Here is an 18,386-nt window from a genome sequence, read left to right on the forward strand (position 1 = left end):
TCGCGGAAGTCCCAGGGCAGCGGAAGGGACACGTTCCTTGACACATCTTGTCGGCAGGCGACCTACTGAGAGAAGCACGTGGGACGCCCACCTTTGGAGACCCTGAGACGGAATCAGAGGACTGAAGCGGAGAGACCCGTCTCGGATGGGCGTGCTGTTGGGTTGAGCACCATCCCTGCAGACTCCGAGCCATGCTTTCTCTGACCCAATGGGAAGGTCGCCTGTCCTCTCCTGGAAACGGCCACCCTGTGTTTCTGTCCACTCAAGGCAGAGGTCACCTTCCAAATGACACTCTCCACAGGGCCAAGACCAGGGCCCACATCCAAGGAAGGGCACATGGAAAATCCGAAATTCGGATGTTCCCAGCGTTTTGTGGAGAGACTCATGGTCTCACCGGCTCTGAGGGCAGGACTGTCCATGCGGGGGTGGGCGGATGGAGCAGGACCGTTTGGGGCCATGTTGCTCAAGCACACGTGTGTGCACGCCCACGTGCATTCCCAGCACACGCACGCATGTACATACCCACGCATGCCCATCGGTGCTGGCCTCGGTGGGGGGAAGCAGCCGGGCCCGGCCGGCTCGTCACTGTGCCGCTGCGGCTGTCATGTGCTCCGAGCTCCCCCATCGGGCACGGGCCCCGCAGGGCTCCACCCTGGCCCCGGTCTCAATGTCCCTCGAATGCCAAGGAGATACTGTCCTTGCGAGCTCAGCCTGACTCCCCTGAAATGAAAACGTTACGATGTCTTTGTGCCGCGACTGGCCAGCCAGTCCTCACTCCGCCTCCCCTTAGACTAGGGCCCTGCCCTCGGCCGTTCCAGACAGAGGGACAGAACATGGAAGCAGGGGGTGAGACAGTCTTTTCCCGGCCCCGAGCTGTGTCCAGTGAGCTACCCCGCTAGAGGTAACCACGTCAAAGGTAAGGGCAGCAAAAGCAAAAAGGCCATGATGAAAAGACAAGGGTCCCTTCTGGGTAAACGCCGCATCGGGCGATCGGCAGCAGCCGTGTATGCACAGTGTGTGTGTAGGGGGGGCTCTTCCCACTCATGGAAATGCACGCGCAGGTAGAAATACTGCCTGGGACGCCCAGCCCTGCAATCGACCTGCTGGGACGCGTCGTCGGGGGCAGAGCCCTGGACACGAAGATGATTCACGGCTCCTGAGCTGGGCACGGGGAGGGCTGTCTGTTCCCGTCTCTCGCAGTGGGGAGTGTGGAGAGCTCGGGTCAAGACGGCATTTAGATGAAGAGGAAGGAGATTCGGGAACGGGGGAGCGAGGGAAGTGGGCCCTCTGGCCGGCCCGCCGAGCCCTGCAGAAGCTGTGTGCCCCTTGTGAGCCCGCACGCACCCCAACCTGCACACCTGCTGGGGCTGCCCGTGCTGGCAGGACCTGGCATGAGGCTGCCCTGCGGACAGGACCGGGAGGTCAGCATCCCTGCTGAGAGCAGCAAAGAGGCGCGCAGGCTGCTGGCCACTGTGGGGAAGGACGGTCACTTGGGCTGTCACCACCCCTCAGTGGCATTTCTGAAAAGGAGGCTCAGACAGTACGTGACCCTCCCCTTGCCTTCCTCCCTACCCCAGCTTGACTACAAATTTAAGAAACAGTGAATGGTAAAGTTCAGGGTCCCCTGAGAGCTCTGGCCACATTGTCCCCGGCAGGCCAGTTCACGCCAGCGTGGTCGGCGGAGCCTGCCATCCGGCCTCTTCACGCCATGAGGGCAAGCGGGCCTCTCGCTGGGACGTGCTGGCCTGGGTGCGTCTGCCTCTCCCGCAGGAGGATCTACAGTGTTACCAGCAGCCCCGATGCTGGCCCAGACGAGGGCTGGAGGCAGAAGGGCCCAGGAGTGTGAGCGCAGACGCGGCAGGAGTCCTGACCTGTGCGCAGACGGCTCCCGGGATGCGGCGTTGCCTGCTGGGGACCACGTTCCAGAAGGGGAGCAGGGGGCTCGGTGAAGGAGAGCCCTCAGGGAGCCTGGGGACGAGGACGGGGGCCCACAGAGATTCTCTGAGCGTGGAGGCTGCAGAATTACGCAGAGGCCAGCGCTGGGTCAGGGCGCAGCATCCTGTCCACCGAGGGTGCGGCTGCAGGTCTAAACCCCATCGTCCTTTGGGCATCAGCCAGTCTGGAGCAGAATCTGGGATCGTCAGGATGGGGCCACGTGGGGACGTATCACTGCTCTAGTTTAGGGCCAACCGGCTAGCGCAGGAGCACCCAGAGGCCCCCAGACCCGTCTTAGCTCCTCCAGCGCCAGCGGTAACGGGGCTTTTTCTAGAAGCTTGTGCTCAGGCTTCAGAGCAGCTGCCCAGAGAGCCCAGGCCGACGACGTGGCCCGGGGCCCCATCCCAGCTGTCCTGGGCGGGGAGCAGCAGGTGTTGTGCGGAGGTGGGCTCCGTTCCTGGATTTCTGCACAGCTCCCGTCTGCTCACTCTCCAGCGCCCAAGGCCAAAGGCCTGCGCCAGGCTTTGAAGAGAAGGAGCTGCATCCTCCGATCCCAGACGTGCGTGTGGGGGAGACACAGCCCCAGAGCCCACTGCAAATCCCCCCATAATGCCCGACACGAGCTGCACCTGAGACGCCCAGGGCCCGTGCGCGAGGTGGCGGGGAGACAGTCCGGAGAACGGGCTTCCCGTGTCTGCCCTGCCGGGCGCCGGGCTTGCTCAGACCAGGAGTGGGGTCAGAGCGGCGTCCGGTTCCAGGAAATCAGTCGGTTGGAAGTCGCCCATTGGCTTTCTCGGCTCCGGGTGCTGACAGCCACCCATGGGGACCCGGCCCTGGGCGGCGGAGGGCAGGGCAGGGACGATATGGGGATGCGCTCCCCAACTCAACACGCCGTGAAGCTCGGCTCTCACCTGGTGATGGCCCCTCCTGCTTCTCGGGAACAAGGGCAAAGTGAGATTTGGCAGAACTGGGGAGAGACAGAGCCCGTGTGGACGATGCTGGCAGAACTGGGGAGAAAGAGAGCCTGTGTGGAAGATGCTACTTTATCTCTTGTCCAGGATGGAAACGGAGACTCAGGACCCATGAGAGAGGGCGCGCACCACAGAGGGGAGCCTGGTGGCCCAGTGTCCTCCGGGGGACCATACAATACAGAGGCCACACCTGCCAGAGAGTCCTGGGCTTGCTCTGTCCTCCCAAGACAGGCCCCATGGCAGGTGCACCGCTGTCCCGCCCCCACGGAGCCCAGGTCCCAGCTGTGCCCCTGTCCCTTACTGTGCCTCACGGGGCCCCATGGCTGTGGACTCTCCTCAGGGGCCACAAGCCCCAGACCCTCTGTTCCAGCCCCTGCTCCCTCGGTGACACTCCCCAGAGTGACCGCGCCATCTGCCTGTTTCTGCTGGTCTGCCTTCCCCACACCAGCGTCAAGCTCGCAGGGGCAAGGCCCCATCTGTGTGGCTGCCTGTCCTGTGCTCTGTGCTGGTGACTGACCATCGCCCAACCTGGGAGCTCGCGGATAGCCGTGGCGCAGATGATTGACCGTGGTGGTTTACAGATGTCACCGTCCCCTCCATGCACGTCCTCCACACAGGCTTCCCGGAAGCCGGCCGGGCTCTGCTCCTTCAGTCGCCCCCGAGGCAGGGCGGGGTGCTGAGTCTTCGGGGTAAGACAACCTCGGAGGAGGTCACAGTCTGTCAGGGGGCCACTGGCCGTTCCCCGGGCACATCTTGCTTCCTGTCCTCTGAGCCTCCACACATACTGTTCCCTCTGCCTGCACCCCAGGCCTCCGGCCCCCCACTCCCGCTCAGTCTCTGGACCTCGTTCCTATCCCTTCTCTCCTCCAGCTCACTCGGCCGAGCGCTCCAGGGGGGCCCCTCCACCCGCAGTAACGGCTTGATCACGGGGTTGACCCCCACCGGTCTGTGAACCGTGCACGAAGCTTCCTTCCAGCAGAGCCTGGGCACAAAGTAGAGTCCCATGCATCCCGGGGGAGCCTCGGTGGTGGGGACAGGCCCGGGGCATTCGGAGCACAGATTCCGGAGTCAGACAGACCCTTGCTCACTCCTGGCTGCCCCAGGACAGAGGCGACCTTGAGCAATTGCTTACACCTCCGGACATCGGATCTTCTGTGAACCGAGAACGGTAACCAAGCTCCCCCGGGGACTGTCAGGACACTCGACGAGGCAAGGAAGAGAAGCCCGGCCCAGAGCGAGAGCTCATTGGATTATCTGCTGTGATTAATATTTCCGTTACTCAGAGATCAAGTAGCCCCGTCGCTCGGAAAGGGACCGTGTTCCTGTTTCCCGAACAGTAGAGCAAACCCCCAACTGCTGGCCTGGAACAGGGGCACATTCTGTTGTGCCCGCTGGGCTGCAGTTCGGGGGGACCCGGGGAGCCGAGGTCTGCTCTCCTTGGGGTCCGCGCTGCCTCTCAAAGGCCAGGAGCTCCGCACCCGGCTGTCGGTGCTGCTCGTCCCCCGAGACCAGCCAAGCCTGATGAGCACAGCTGTTCCGTCCACCCTTCCCGTGTGGCCCTCAGGGAGGCCGCCGCGACCCGGGACAGCAGGGGAGTCTGGACCCCCCTTTAGCGCCTGCCGAGTCCCGCCGCTGCGCTTCTGCCACATTCTTGCTGGAGGCGTCGCAGACCCGCCAGCCCCACCCCTGACAGCAGTGGCAGCGCGCCCCAAGGGCACTGGTGATTGTGGGGGGGGGGCATTTCGGGAGGTTCAGTCCACCACAGACTCGTACCAGAGCGGAGTGGGCGCTGCTCCGTGCTGTGGCCGGGAAGAGCCACCAAAGCCCACAGGGCCCTTGTCGATGGGGCCCTTGTCCACGTGCTGTCGCTTTCCTGCATCGAGCATACGTTTCTCTGATGAGCATCAACAACCACGTTTTTTAAGTGCAGTAGAATTTTTAAAGACTGTTTCTTGGGAAAAAAAGAAGTGGGGGCAGAGAGGGGTTGTATTCATGACAAACATCACCTGAATTCCCTTGAAACAATTCTGTTTGCCTCAAATTCCACTCCCCTGCCAGAGCAGCCGTCTGACCCCCGCCCGCCTGACGGCCTCTCTCCCCTGCCGCCTCCGCACGGCCCGCCCAGCACGCGGTGGTTCTGGACGCTTCCCCTCCGAGCATTTCCCCCACCGACCCCCACGAGGGCATCACCCCAGTACCTCAACAGCCTTTCCCGAGGAATTGGGATGCTTTGACTTGGGTCACATTGCAAATACCTTGTGGGGAAAATGAAAACAAAGTGTAAGTATTTGGGGAAAAGACAAATGAACCACTTTCTCCCACTATCGCTGTGGACAGTTTGAAGCAGGTCATCCAAATGAAGCCCCAGGAAAACAGGCGGTTGGGACCACACACTTAGTAAGGGGAGAGACCTCGAGCGAATTCAGGAGGAGGAATCGTCACGGCCGTCAGTAAGGAAACCAGCAGGAATGAGTCCACTTGGGTTTCTCCTTTTTTCTGACTCACAGGTTCCAAGATCACTGCTGCCCGGAGCCCGGCCCCTTCTGAGGAACGCCCCCCCCAGGGCTGAAGAACCCCCCCAGGGCTGAGGGGCTGAGCTCTCGGAGGGACCTCTGTCCTGGGCCAGAAGTGCTCCCCGGTGGAGGAGGTGACTGGCGTGGCATCACCAAGAAGGCGTTGCACACGGTCAGGTGGGGAGGGAGACAGGTCATCGCGGAAGGAAGGACTCCCAGTCCAGGGCCCCGGTGCCGCCGAGCCGGTGTGGGCGGGAGAGCCGGGCGAGGGCTCGGTCCAGAGGACGGGGATCGGCTGCCTGGTGCTTGGGGAGGCAGGGAAAGGGCAGGTTGGTCAGACGTGCCCTGGAGCGGGGTGAGGACTGGGAGGACGGAGGCCTGTGGGACACGGAGGTCTGATACGGGGGCAGAAGGACCCGTCACCCTGCGCTTGCCGTTTGGTCTGGATGCAGCTGATGGACAGGTTCCGAGTTCCCTGCTGGATTGCAGCAGCTCAGAGGCCACGATGGCGTTAGCCCAAGTTACCCGGTGGCATTTCAGAGGAAAGGTAAGTGCGACACAAGGAGGCAGAACTACCCTTTCAACGACATCTTCGTCCGCGGTCCTTCCATGATGTCGCTGATTCACGGGGGAGACGTAAGAGATGAATGGCTTCTGCAGCCTTCCGAGTGGGCAAGTGTTGAAACACAGACACGCAGACGCCTGCTGGTTCTGGGTCTTCTCCCTGAGGACGCCACAGCGGACCTGCCACCTCCCACGGCTCGCCGGCGGACAGCCGGCGAGAGACGAGCGTGACCGTGGGTGTCGAAGGGTCATCTGTCTACGACTTTAAATAATCTAATTTTCTTAGATTCAAAATCACAGCTCTGTGAACAGAAATGGATATTCCCAAACCTTTGGGTGAGTGTCTAGGACTTTCCGTCGAGGCGGACGGGCGCCTGTGTGTCTGGGCACCAGGGTTCTGGGTTTTCCACCTTCCTCCAGCACCACGGTGAGGACCGCACGATGCCCTCTGTCCCCTGCTGGTCCCGTCGCTGCGGTAATTCCGCGTCTGGGGAACTACTCTTTGAGTCTGGGGACAGTAGCGGTGATGGTCGTGACCAGGTCGCGCTGACAGCAAGCAGACGGACGGCCTGGGGTCTGAGTGACGGAGCAGAGTCCACGTGGCTGTTAGGATCGCAGGACCAGATCCCGGGTGGGCACGCGACGTCACGTGCCCGGGCAAAGCGGTGCGGGGGCCGCCTCCCACGGGCCTGAAGGAGCAGGGCGGGAGCCTGGGCGGAAGCCGTGGCTGCAGGAGGCCCCCTCAGCCCCCGAGCTTGGCCACACCCGCCCAGGCTGAGCCCCAGGAAGGAAGCTTGACGGGCTGTGCTGTGCACACGCTCCATGGCCACCAGGCAGGGGGAGGGTGTCGGGGAGAGAGTCCGCCCCGGGGCCCTGCAGAGCGCTCGCCGTCATGGGTGGCGACCACACTGTGGCCCCAGCGTGGCCGACCTTCCAGCCAGTTTCCATCTTCACGAGGCGAGGCTCATTAACTCAGTCGCGGGTCTGAAACCCAGCGGCGACAACAGTCACGGACCACGTGACGTAACGGGAGCAAGGAAGGGAGAGAAAAACCCACGTGAGCACAGGGTGCTGCGACCTCTGCTTCCGGAGGGTCACGGGACCGCGGCTGGGGATCGTGCCGTCGGCCGAGCAGCCCGTGTCCCCCACCCCCTCCTGGCGCGGCGGACCTCCGCCTCCTCCCCACCTGCCCTCGGTCTTTGGTAGCCCCAAATGGGTGCGGAGTGGTTCTCCAGGTGCCTGGGAGCCGCCTCGGTCCTGACCCTGTCCCGCCATCCCCATGAGATACCAGAAGCATAACTTCCCTTCAAGAATTGGGATGACGGCCCAGCACGCACAGCCACCGCCTTCTCTCCCAGGTGGCTTAGCACCATAAGGAGTCGGAAGGGCCAGGATCCCAGCTTCTGTGAACCGGACCAAGGTGGTGGGTTCTGCCCTGGGGCAACAGGGTTTCCAAGTCCACCAAGCCTGGGGTTGTCGGGACAAGGGTCATTGCGTACAATAATGAGGGGCCACTCCCACGTCCCCTGTTTGGTGACCAGAGTCAAGCACCGTGATTCCAGGGAGATGGCTGGTTTGAAGCCAGCAGGTGACTCCCCTACAGGACACCACCCCCCTCACAGGGCCTGGTCCCACCGATGGCACTGTGCCTTCAGCAGGCGAGGGCCAGTGAATTTGGTGGCCATGAGCCTATGGTGGCAACGTCTATCCCTTAGACTGAAGGTCTCGGTCGAGAAGGAACTTCGTGGGAAGTTGTGCCGTACATGAGCCATTCCGTAAGGGCATGGACTGTGGTCATGGGAGGGAAGGAGAATCGGCCTCTGAGAGATTCATTTTGTGAAGATGAATTGCTCCCCATTAACAGTGACAGGACGTCATGGGAGGAACCGGGAAAGGGGTCCGTGTGGGACACCGAGCAAGAACCAGCTGGTGAGGGAGACACCGGCCCGGCTTCGTAGGAAGGGTCCGGGGCGTGTGGACGCCCAGCTCCGGGCCCGCCCATGCTCCCCTAACCTCTCTGTCGCCCATGGCCCGATCCTGTGCCTTCCAAGCCCCCCACCAGGGGGCTGCCCGCCCGGCCCGCAGATCAGTGGGGATCCGTGCCGCAGGCCCTCCGTCCTCTCCCAGGGAAGCTAACAGGACTGTCCTTCAGGAGAGCTCATGCTCCACCCCAGAGAGACGTGCGTCCGCCTGCTCTCAGGGGCCACACCTGACTCGCGGAGGGTGGGCTGCAGCCACAGCAGGACGTGCGACCCCTCGGCCAGGCCGCGGCTCTGGCCCTCAGCTGACAGATGACGAGGGGTCTGCGGGCAGCAGGGACGGGCATCAGCCGGGGAGCGAGGTGCCGAGGGAGCACGGGGCCCCGCACGCCTCCGAGGACCACCAGAGCCGGCCTTGCCTGTGTCGTGCCCGTCTTCCGCTCATCACCGCCGCGCGGGTCCACTTCACGCCGGTGGGTCAGTGAGCTCAGGGCTGGGGGGCCGGTGCCATGGTTCTGTGCTGGCTGCCAGGCAGTGAGTCTCCACCAGGGCCAGCGGCAAGTCAACCGGTTCTGGAGCGGACGGTCCAGCAGGCCGGAGGGGCGCAGACGTGTGAGCCTCACGGTGTCCGGAAGCCCCCGCTCCGTCTCGTCCCCGGCTCCCCGTGCCGAGCCCCGCGCAGCCAGCAGCCCCCCCGCCTGAGATCTCTCCGGGTGCTGCTGGGCAGAGGCGTGCCCTGCACGATGCCACCCCACGAGAAACTCCCCGGCACACTGTGGGGGAGGGTTCCAGCCCTCCCGGAGCCACGGCTGCACCCATCCAGTGAGCTCCCCAGCTCCGCACGGCTCGGGAGAGGCAGGGGCCTGCACCTGCCCCACCTGCTCCCCTGCAGGCACCGCTCTGAGCCCTGGGGGTGATGACTGTTACTCCTGGTCCTCCGGGGTACCAATGCTCACTAGCCGCATTACTCCAGGGCCGCACTCCAGCCTAATAATTCTCTCCATTAAATTGCTCTGTTCTGGGCGACCTCTCCAGCCCCCTCCCTCTCTGGGAGCTTTGTACGACCCCTCAGCGGGCTCTGCTTCACGGACGCTCAGGAAGCCCGGCTTTGCTGCCCACCAGAGAAATAAAGACATGAAAATAAACAGATAACATTAAAAACTCTCTGTTTGGTTTACAAGGCCGTCTCTACTTCCCGACCCTCAGGGAGCGTCTGTCTCCCGGCGTCGGCCTCCAGCTCACGCCCTGGGTGCCCAAGCCACGGGGTCCCGGCTGGACCTGAGCAATGGCCCCAGAACCCAGATCCCGGAACCAACACAGGAGCTATGCTCTCTGCACCGGTGCCGAGCCCAGGGACCCACCGTGACCTGTTTGTGTGATGAATATGTGGGGTGGAACTGGCCAAGCACCGGTTGGGCGAGGATGGGCGTCCCCGTGCATGGGGACACCTGCAGCCCCTCCAAAGAGAGGCTCTGTGAACCCCGTGATAAACACACAACGATTAAGAGGCACCGTAGCTGGGCTGTGGCCGACGCGGCCCCTCCCGGGCCCAGGGCCTAAAAAGCAAGATTTTAGTTTGCGTCCTCCTCAGCCTTTGTACGGACACACCAACGTCTTCACGAGTCTTTCAGGACACAGTGTCCTTCCTGAAACACATTTCTGCCGCCGAAGATCGTGTGAGAAGTCTTACCACAAAGCCACACTGGTTTAAAATATTTATTAATTAAAAAAAATTTAAAATTCTTTTTATACAAAGATGATGAGAAAAATCTCATGCAAACTCTGGGCATTACAATAAAAATAACTCAAATATTAATATGATGATTTTGTACAAAATAATTCCATTTTAAGTAGGACCTCCGGCAGCGCAGCCGCCCTCTCCGGGCCCGGCACCCCCTCGGGGACGAGGCGATGCCCGTCGACTCCTGCAGGGGTCCAGGGTCCACGTGCAGAGATGCTCACGGTCGTCACTATGATTGGTGATGAATGTTCTACGGCTACTACTCAGAACACGGGACCGAGACCCAGCACACTCGCGGAAGGAGCTCGGCATCGCGGACGCACGAAGGTTTTCAGAAAAGTTTCAGATAATCGGCTCAACTCATGAAAACGCCTGGAGACGGTTATAGATGTTTCTGCTGAGTTACAACCCGCAGCAGATTTATAATTTGTATATATTACAAGGAATTTGCATAATTAAAACAATTAAGGGAGCGACCTACCACGGCAATTAGAAATGCGTCAAACTCGGAACGTCGTACAAAAGAGCTTCAATATGAAACAGTAACCCTCGGAGAGCAGCCCGCGCCCGCGCCCCGCGCCGCCCCGCACCTGGCTCGTCGCGCCGCTTGCACACTCATCTCATTCTCCGTAGCCTGAGTCTGTTTTCCTTGTCCCGTTTCTTAAGGATAAGGATGAACTGGTTGAAAAAATGCTCCTGGTCCTTCTTCTTTTGAACAAGTCGAAACCTTTGATCCCGGCCGTACTTCTCCGCAAACTCCTTAAATGTGGTTCTGAAAAACAAGAGTTTTCCTGAGAAACCCCTGCCCCGGGGGTGGGTGTGACGTTTCTTGGCATCGCCTGGCGGTGGACAGCCCCTTTCACCAGATCTGGCTGACATCCGGCCGCAGGGAAAGGGCATGAGGTAGATGGCGGGACGGGGACAGGACATGGGGCAGGCCATGGGACGGGGGCAGCGGTGGGGGGCAGTTTGGGGACAGGCCCGGGATGTGGGGCAGGGCCGGGACGTGGGGCAGGTCGGGGACGGGGCGGGATGCTGGGGGACACTCAGGGCATGGGGCAGGTACGGGACTGAAGGCTGTAACTGTGGCCTCTCACCCCTGCCCCACCTGCTCCCGTGCTGGATGTCACTCCCCGCTGGAGGGACTGGCAGGGACCTGATCCCCTGAACCCTGCTGTGGCTCCGTCTCACCAGCGTCTGGCCTCTGTCCCTCAGAGCTGGCCACCGCCCACCTGTGCCCATTACTGCCGTGGCTGCCAGGGTCCCCTCCTGTCCGTGGCTCTCTTCATCTCCTGGCTGCCCCAGGCCACTCTTGCTGGCCCTGGGCCCGGCGAGCCCATCCTTGCTTCGGCACTGGTCACCACTGGAAGGCAGCGTGGCTTGTTTGGGGAGCCTCGCCCTACACTCAGGATCCTTCCTGGCCCTTGCCACGGTCATGACCATGACCCCCTGTGGCTCCCAGCCCCATCCCAAGACCCCAAGAGCTGGGCAGGGGGTGGCTCTGGCTCTCCGTGTGGCTGTGGGGACAGGGTCAGAGCTAAGAAGCACTGAGAGGCTCCGGGGATGCTCAGATGGTCTGTTGGAGCTCACCTGCCCATCCAGCGTGCAGCGACTCGAGCCGCACATCTAGTAGAAGGCGCAGGGAGCGGCAGGGAGAAAAGGACATGCGCACGGGAGTCACTCATTTTCCCGGGGTGTGTGTGTGTGTGTGTGTGTGTGTGTGTGTGTGTGTGTGTGATCATTCTCCTAATTGCTCGATGAATTCGGAATATTTTCTCCTTTGTTCTCATCAGAGGAGGGGAAATGTGTTGGCTTATTGTTAACGTTTCACCAATGGACAGATCAAGAATATTACGTAAATGTTCCTGATGAGGATGTTGGTGATGGCGATGATGGTGATGTTGGTGGTGGTGATGGTGGTGATGATGGTGACGGTGATGATGGTGGTGGTGATGAACGTGGTGGTGGCGATGGTGGTGGTGATGGTGGTGCTGGTGGTGGTGATGGTGATGATGGTGGTGGTGATGGTAGAGATGGTGGTGTTGGTGGTGGTGGTGCTGGTGGTGGTGATGGACCTCCCTTTCACCAAGCTCCTTCCAGGTACCAGGCAGTTTGCTTCCCTGCCTGCACCCCACAGGGAGCCTGCTGGAGCTGTGCTGCCTGCAGATGAGACCTGAGACCAGAAGCTCAGAAACGTGTGACGCCTCAGCCACTGCCACACTGAGGAGGGGCTGAGCAGGCTGTGCCCTGAGGCAGGGGCCCCAGATCATCTTCTCTCTCCTAGAGTCACCATGTGGGGGACACAGAAAAGCCAGTGTTCTCATCTCTAATGGTAGAAAAGCACAATTACAAATGTCTAGAGGCACAGTTGCTTTTCTAGATTAGCATTTTGTGATGGGGATCATTCATGCTACATTTTCTCCCATTCAGAAAATATCTGCTCTTTAAACTCCCGCAGTTTTGTCAGAACCCAACCCGACCCGGAGAACTGGACAATCTCCCACCACATAGGTCTTCATAGAAAGCAACGTCAGTTAACATCTATTTAAAAAACGATGCTGTACTAAGGGATTATTATAAAATACTAACACATACGTGTCCACTTAGACCTAATGTCCTAACCCCAAATGAAAATAAACCACACTTTTTGTTTATTAAAGGGATAGTTCTGTCATTTCAGAAGTAGTGCACATTCATTAGTTTTTGAATATCAGTCAACGGGAGCTAATTTTTAAGAACAGTGAAGTCCACGTACGTCAGCCCCCTGTGGGCTTGTTCTATTTCGTGGGAGTGATGGTTATTGTATGTGCATTTTGGCAACAATGTTACCAGGCCCATTTACTCCAGCGAGTTCACCTCCTGTCTGCATCCCAGACGACCGGGAAGGCATCTGGAGCCAGCGGGGTGGGGGTGGTTCCTGTTCCTGCTGCTGTCTGTGGCCTGTGTGTTCAGTCTCTGACCCCTAGATCTGAAGTAAGACCCCCCCTCCCCAGTGCTGACCTGCTGATCATTTAGACCGTGGGGTCAGGGATGCCAGGCTGGAAAACCAGGCATCTGGGCAGCGGAACGGAGGGACAGTGGCGCAGGTGGTGGGGAGGGGCAGGGAGCACGGCGGCCACTGGAAGGCTCACTCCCCCTCAGCAGGGAGGAGACGGCTTCCCTCCCCAGGGGGTCGCCGCCATCACACTCGTGGTGTCTAGGGCCCGCTGGGGTGTGCGGTTTAACAGACCCAGACCATGAGAGCCGTCTGCGGTCACGGGCAAACGTCCGGCCTTGGGGACGCCCGGCGTCTGTTTCGTCTCCGTACCTGGGTGACACCTTAGACTCCTCCAGAAGCTTTTTGAATTCTTCTTTGGCGAGCAGCAGTTTGCTTTTCTTCTCCTTGTATTCTTCTTTTATCCTTGTCTTGACGAACTGTTCAAATATCTTAAAACACACACACAAGAAAGGTATTAGGAGGCTGCGCATCAGAAAGGAAATCTTGGGCTTCAAACACAGCACGAAAGCACGGCGAGAGGGCCTGTGGCTTGGCCCTTCTTCTCCGTAGCGGCTGGGGCTGAGGCCGGAGCCTTGCAGGGCAGGCACTCTCAGCGCCATGAGACAAGTGTCTGCCTGATGAAGTCTGGGTCCCGACGAGGCGCCATCTCGGGGTCAAACCCCGAATCAGCCCTGCCCGGGGAGGTGCAGGATGGGCGGCGCAGCCCCGTCCCGAGGCCACGGGAGCTACTGAGGGTTCCAGACGCCCAGCCCCGCTGCCCCCATGGTTCTGGTCTAGGAAGGCTGTGAGTAGCTCATCCGGTCACACCGTCTGGCTGACGGTCACATCGCCGCTGGTAGTCCCAGTAACACGACAGATTGTGTCGTCTGTTCTAGTTGATTCCTCAGGAACAGAATGGTATTTGGGTCTCCAAATACGATTTTACCTTCGTGAAAAGAGAGTCAACCTGGCATCTCTGGTTCCCCACCCTCCAGTCCCTAAGAAGACCGCCTGTGAGCGTGGGGTCTGGTCATCGGGGGTGCATGCGGACACAGGAGGCCTCCTCTGGGCATGTCAAGGAGCCTCTAGGTAAACCCCCCGAGTGCAGGCCAGATGCTCAGCTGCCGCACTAGCCCCTGTCTGACGAGAGGTGGGTTTTGCAAGCTAAGCCAAAGGGAAAACCACATTCCCTAGCCTAAAGGTACGAGTGTGGTCTGTCAGGCAGGTGCCCCGGTGACTCTGGGACTGTAGCTCGTGCAGACTGAAAACCAGCCGCCAACACAACCGCACGATGCTGTGAGCCTGTCTGCTGCTGTCCCGGAGGATCTTCCCTCGCCAGGACCAGGGCGGCTCCTTGCTCTAACAACGGCAAGTCGCCATTTATGCATCAGAGCTTAGAGGGGACCTTGTGCTGTGGGAGCCCTGAGAGCTTAAGAGAGAAAACACTGGAGATAATGCCAACGTGTGTGCAAACGTAAATAAAAAGATCGTGAAGATTGCACGTGTGATCACAGAAGGCCAATACACAGCACTCCTGAGCCAGCCCGGTCCCTGGCCACAGCAGGCATGAGTCTGACCCACGGGCTCTGGGGTGTCCCGCCCACTTGCCCCAGAGCGGGAGGGGGGACGCGCCCCCATGGCCACGGCAGGGGCGTTCTCCGGTTCTCTCTGTAACCGCTGGCCCAACGGGGTTGGGAAAACGGAAGCCGCTCTCCTCCGGGCGAGTCAGCCTCAACGGGAGGCGCCAGGAGCAGGACGGAAACCGAAAGGGTGGGCCTGTACGTCGAAGTGAGAGCCGGGTCCGCTCCTCGCGCCCGCTAGGCCGGTGGTGTCCTAACCCTGCAGTGGTCTTACAATTTAGGTTCCTAGAAGAGGCGAAGGCAGGCTCATCCCCCACACAGAAGCATGGGGCTCCGTCGCGAGTCCGAGTTTCGCTCTATTCGTTTTGAATCTGGACAGAAGAAACCCTGCCTGGCTGCGGGGTCGGAGGCTGCAGGGACCCCGCTTCTCCGGTGCCGGAACCACCGGCCCAGCGAACCCGATTTCGCTCCTCCCCCTGGGGCTGCTGCTCCGCGGAGGCTGCTCTAAGCCAACGCGTGGCTCTCCTTCCCTCTTCGACCCGTGGTGCTACTTTCATTCAAGTGGGGCAGGGCTTTTTAAAAGAGGTCCCCCTCACTCTTACCTCCTAATGGCACAATCTATGGTAATAAAAAAGGAACGTTCTCTGTCACCATGGAAATGGGTCTGAGAGGTGCCGTCCGACCCCTAATCTGGGCTCAGTCACTTCTCCCCCTTCGCCCTGGTGGCGGCGAGGTGGCGATGGGCCACCAGGAGCTTCAGCTCCCCCAGGAAAAAGCCGCCCACGCCTTTGTAGGTAGGACTGGGTGTTCAGACGGCCCTAGTACTGCTTCCTTCCCCAGGGGCGCTCCAGCACCGGTGCGCACAGCCATGGCCGCCTTTCCCCGGACCACCTCTGGTTTGTCTTATGAACTCGGCACTCAGTCACGGGCTCTCTGGCGCTGCTGGCCTGGGCGGCTCAAGAGGCCACTTCTTGCTCTTCCCCATCAGGCTTCCGCAGCCAAGCTATAGGCTATCGATACAGGCCTGCAGGGTCTTCCCAGGGGTCCGAGGGAGTACTTGGTGTGAGCTGACATTCCAGTCTGACCGGTCTCCAGCGCATGTCCAGGCCTGGGCCTGGGGTCCTGGCCCCCCGCGAGTCTCAGCCCGCCTGCCTGGCACCTGCTGCTCTGGCCATGGCTGGAAGGACAGCTCCATGGGTTCCCCTCACCCCGGGTCGGGGGAACCACTCAACACCACAGCCACCTGTGCCCCGTACGCCCCACTAGCTCAGAGGCGGAAGAAAGCCTGAGGCCATAAATGGGCTGTTTCTCTGAGGGCAGGTAGCCTCACTTCCTCAGCTTCCCCCAAAGGGTTAATGCCTTCCAAACACCCCCGTGAACTGGAGAGGACTGTCCTGACTGCCTACAGATGTGCGGATGGTCGGCAGATGTGAGCCAGCGCGCTCCTCACTGCCGCAGAGAAACAAGCTTCTTACCTGTTTTCAGAGTCGAGTAGTCAGACTTTGGTCCTTAATATCACAACAAAAGGGTGCGACAGAATCGGTGATTGCCGTCTGAGCTTTCTTCGGATTCGATGTGTATAATCTAACCTTGTCTGGCTCTGTTGTGACTCTTTTCTTTCTTTCTTTCTTTCTTTGGAGCCACTGCTAGCACATTTTCTACATTTTTAAATGTTTCTTTCTGGAAAATACAGCTCACGGGGAATGCAGTGCAGGGACCATTAATTCTAAGGTCGCGAAAGGTCCAAGGTCTATATTCTAAAGCGGCCAGTCTAGGGCCATCCCAAGCACAAGGCTGCGCTGGGGGTGGGAGGAGCAGGGGGGCTCTGCCATCTCTGGGACCATCAGGGTCTGCAGTCCTGAGGCTCTGCCTGGCTCTCCTGGCGCTTCCCTGGTCATCCCAGCACGGGCTTGAAGGAACTTCACGCCATGACAGAAAGGAAGAGAAACGAGCCCTTTCTGACTCCTTGGCCCCGGGCCTTCCTGACCCCGTACAGACCGTGGTGACCCAGCCCCCCGCTGAAATCACTCTCGGGCCCCTCTGTTTTCAGGGGCTGTTCTTGATGATCCGCTCTCCGTGTGCAGGAGGGAGGGACAGGATTGCCTCGGGAACCGGAGACAAGCGCATCCAGATCTTCTGGAACTGATGCCAGGGCCCTTCCGGCCGGGCTCCGGGGAGACCCTCTCCCCCGCCAGACCCTGGCTGAGCTGTGCAGGCCCACACGTCATGGCTTCAGCCCCTCCCCTGGGGTCGGCACAGCCCTGTCCCTCTGTCCCTCTGCCCCGTCCCTCTGTCCCTCTGCCTCATCTGGGAAGCAGTACTGGCTCCGTGACCCGCTTTGTCAACAAGCCAGGGCAGGCTTGTCAGGTGAAACTGTCCTGTGATGCATTCCTGAGCTTTCTGGGGACCCGCGTTCTAGGACCTCCCTCTCCCTGCTCCTCCCTTCTCCGTCCTTGTGATCAGATATGACCGTAGGTCTCCCTAACACACGCTTCTGGGGTGTGGTCCGTGTTCCCAGCACAGGCAGCCCCATCCTCGGGTGGGAGGGTCTCCCCTGTGGGGTCACCCCCCGATGGTCTGCTAGGCACAGGGAGGGGTCACCTTCCCCGGCCCGGTCACCGCTCCCACGCACCAGCTCACGAGCGAGTACGCTCCGTCTGCAACCGTCCTTCCCCTCTGACCACGCGACACCACACGACACGACAGGCAAGCATCCCCCGGTGGGGACGGGGGGCGCCGTGCAAGTGTGCGCGTCCGGAACCCCCCACCACGCCTCGTCCCCGCCTTACCTGCTTCCGCTCCTCCGAGTTCAGCAGGAGGTAGCGCGGATCAAACACGATTTTATGTAACTCCTTCTCCCAGGTAGAAAAGGCGGACACCTGAAGAAAGATATTCAATAGAGTCGCTTTTAGCATCGAGGCTGAGCCTGAAATGGGGCTGAAGTGATCACTGGTGGGAACCGCATTAAGGGGCCCCAGGCTCAGCGGCGTGCCCAGCTCTCTGGGAAACCGATGCTTGAGATTTGATTCCTGCACTCGCGACAGACACGACACCCGCGACACCCGCGACACCCGCGACACCCGCGACACTGTCTTCCTTGGGTGTCTTCCAGGGCCACCTGCCTCCGATCGGAAGCCCCGGTTACAACCGGGGAGCCGGGGCATTCTGGGATGTCATGTCTTGGCTGAAACGTTCGTGAGAACCGTCAGAACACCATGGCCATGACGGAAGCAACTTCTTGCAAATAATCTGAGTTTAGCGTAGTTTTAGTTGATTTTCTAATCAATAATTAAACGTTTTCAGGAAGGTTATTTTTTTAAACAAACTATCTTATTTTACGGTGGTTTTAGATTTACAGAGAAGTTTTAAGAGCATTACAAACCGACACGTCTTACCCGGTTTCCCACGATGTTAACTCCTCGCACGGGTATGGACCCCAGGTCTGTCTACACTATTGCTACCCAAGGTCCTCACGAGCAACTTCTTAAGTTTTCACGTGGGTCTCTTCTTCTCGCGAAGGTCCCACCCAGGACATCACATGACAGGAAGCGTCGCATCTCCCAAGGCCCCTCTGGGCTGGGAGCATTTCTAGACTTTCCCTGCTGTTTGGACCGTAATGGTTTTGATGGGTGCCGGTCACGCCGTGGACGCCCCTCCGCGGACTGATCTCAGCTTTGCTCATGACGAGACGGGGTTCTGGGTCCCGGGGGAGGAGCCCAGAGACAGGCACTGTGGTCAGCACGTGCCCTCCTGGTTCTCACTGTCGCCGTGACTTACAGCAGGTCGGTGTTGGCCTCGACCCCCTGGCTGGGGCTGCCGTCCCCGGATCTGTCCCGCACGTCCACTCTCGGTCCCCCTTCCGTGCTCGGCTGCTGGGGGACTCACTCTGTACAGCCCACGCTCAGGGCCACGCTCCACTCTGGGGGGCGGGGGATCCGAACACCGGTCACTTGGCATTCTGGATGGGACGGTCACCCGTTTCCCACGTCGACTTCTTTATTCCCTCACTGACTTGCCCACAGACTCGTGGCTGTTTATTCCACAATCTGGGCGATGACCCGATGTGACTTCCTTCTTGTGCTCGAGTGGCTCCAGCTTTGGCCGTGGAGGGCTTGGCCGGTGGGCT

General features: G+C 60.2%; 1 long non-coding RNA gene across 1 annotated transcript; it reads right to left on the reverse strand.

Annotated features, from left to right (window-relative positions):
- Positions 1-10,156: 10,156 nt before the first annotated feature.
- LOC132015462 (uncharacterized) lies at positions 10,157-17,130 on the reverse strand. Its single transcript, XR_009403699.1, has 3 exons — positions 17,050-17,130; positions 13,011-13,129; positions 10,157-10,475 (listed from the first exon to the last, which is right to left on the reverse strand). It is a non-coding gene; the product is annotated as an uncharacterized LOC132015462 (long non-coding RNA).
- Positions 17,131-18,386: the final 1,256 nt, after the last annotated feature.

This window comes from Mustela nigripes, chromosome 4 (genome assembly GCF_022355385.1).
Source record: "Mustela nigripes isolate SB6536 chromosome 4, MUSNIG.SB6536, whole genome shotgun sequence".
NCBI lineage: Eukaryota > Metazoa > Chordata > Mammalia > Carnivora > Mustelidae > Mustela > Mustela nigripes.